Source organism: Impatiens glandulifera, chromosome 1 (genome assembly GCF_907164915.1).
Source record: "Impatiens glandulifera chromosome 1, dImpGla2.1, whole genome shotgun sequence".
Classification (NCBI taxonomy): domain Eukaryota; kingdom Viridiplantae; phylum Streptophyta; class Magnoliopsida; order Ericales; family Balsaminaceae; genus Impatiens; species Impatiens glandulifera.
This window is the reverse complement of record NC_061862.1, coordinates 155,662,887-155,665,535: the sequence shown is the minus strand read 5'-3', so window position 1 is coordinate 155,665,535 and position 2,649 is coordinate 155,662,887.

Genomic DNA, 2,649 nt, shown 5'->3' with positions numbered 1-2,649 from the left:
TCTGATTTCTCTTAATACCCTCGATTCAAAAGGGTACAAGTACAATGTTGAATGTGGAGTTATTAACGTTAGTAAAAGTGTTATTGTTGTGATAAAAGGCGAAAGAAAACTTGACATGTTATATGTTCTTAAAGACATAATTGTAGGCGATGTTGATGTCGTCACCTCCTCGTTATCTGATGATGATGTCACATTGTTATGGCATATGCGACTTGGTCATATGAGTGAGCATGACATTATCGAGTTGAGTAAACGAGGACTTCTTGATGGGCAGAGTATTAATAAATTGAAGTTTTGTGAGCATTATATTCTCGATAAACATAAAATAGTTAGTTTCTATAAAAAAAAATCTACAACACTGAAGAACCACTTAATTATATTCACATTGGGGGCGTCTAAAGTGCCTTCTATGAGAGGTGTCTATTATATATTGATTATTGTTGATGATTTCTCTAGAAAAGTTGGGTATTTTTTTGTAAGCAAAAGAGTGACGTATTCTTTAAGCTTAAGGAGTGAAAGATTATGATTGAGAATAAGACTGGAAAAAACATTTGTATACTGATAGAGTTCTATTATTAAAAGTTTAATACTCTATGCATGATTAAAGGAATAATGAGGCACCACATAGTGTCTAAAAATTCACAATAGAATGGTGTGGAAGAGATGATGCATTGTATGCTCCTTAATGTCGAGTCGTTTTGGGTTGAAGCTACAACTTTAACATATTTTCTCGCCAATCATTCTCTGTCAACTACGATTAATAAACAGACTCGGTAAGAAGTATGATATGATATTCATTCTAGTTAATATGATTTGAGAATTTTTGGTTGTTCTATGTATGCTCATGTTGATGAAGAAAAATTGGAGACTCATTTATGAAGTATATTTTCATCGGCTACAAGTCCGGTGTAAATGTATAAGCTATGGTGTCCTGAAACCACAAAGATAATTACCATTCAATATGTATATTTGATGAGACACATATATGTTAAAAGTTATACCACTTATATCTTTTTGTTATAAGATTGAACAAAAATCTAACTCTTCTCGAGATAAGATTCAACAAAAATTTAACAAATAGAGGAATTTTGAGATTATGTTGGAATCTGAACATGTGAAAGTGTCATTAACTAAACTAGAGTTTTCAGATACTTCACCGTTTGACCACAATATCATATTGCTACAGATAAGACCATATATGAAATTAGCCATCCTCAAAGACTCGATGAGAAATGTGATAGTCAAATTCCGGAGATTAATTTTATTGACGTGTTTTCTTTGGTTGTGAAACATAGTTTTATTCGAGCATTACTAGGCATTGTGACGATGCATAATTTGGAGCTTGAGCAACTAGATATGAATACCGCGTTTCTATATAGAGTTTTAGATGAAGATATCTATATGCATCAACCTAAAGATTACAATCTTAAGAGAAAATGATTGTATTTGTTATTTGAATAAATTCTTTTATGGTTTAAAGCAATCGCCAAGGCAATGGTATACAATTTTCGTCTTTTATGACAATTCATGACTTCAAGAGAAGTGATTTTAATAGTTGTGTTTATTTAAAAATCCTTTATATGTTCAAATTTTTTTATGTTAGTCTTGTGAGTTCTACATTAGCAATTCTCTTTAAACTCTCTTACATTATGCCACCTCAGTCTCATGAGGTATCGAGTATATGTCATGAGCTTCATATTTCATTGAAATTTGTTATTTATGTATGCAATAGTTTGTACTCGATTATATTTGACATATTTAGTAAATGCAGTTAGTAGATTTCTGAAAAATTCAAGTAAAGAGTAGATGTGTTCATCGATTCTTCAGATTATTCAAGTTTCTCGGTTCGGGTTCTTCGATTTATTTTTATTTTTTTAGCCAAATCGAAAACCGAACATGGTTCGAATTCGAACCGAGTTTGATTTTTTTTTATAATTTTATATATAATTATTTAATTATATGTAATAATTATATAATTAAAATAAATAATAAAAAATGAATTCGGGTTTTGGTTTGGTTTTCGAATTGAAATTCCAATTCAAAAATCAAATTGAGAACCGTATTTGTATTTGAATTAATTTAAAATTCGATTCATAAAATGTAAATAAAATTCGAATTTGGTCGGATATTCGGTTCATACCAAATATTGAACATCTCTAGTAAAGAGTATTAGAGAACAATTTGGTGGATCTTACGTTATTTAAGAAGTTCAACGGATGTTCACCTACAATTTGGGAGGACTAAAGATTGAGTTGTAGATTATTTCGACTCTAATTATTCTGGTGATCTTGACAGAAAAATATCACTCACATACTTTGTTTTTGGTATTGACGGTTGTGCAATTAGTTAAAAAAACTATTTTATAAAGTACAATTGTGTTGTCTATTACCGAGGTAGAATATATGGTCATTACATAAGCTTGTTTAAAATTATTTGACTGAAAGGTGTATTCGAAAACTCAAGGATTTATAGATGACAATAGTCTTTTGTGATAATAAAGTGATATTTTTTTGACGAATAATTAAATGTTCAACGAAAGAAAGTAAGCACATTGATGTTATTATTCTGGGTGATATTGATCTGAGGCTATGAGCATTATTAGTATGATTGATAACCATACTATGCTGGTGAAAACGTCTCATATTTCTA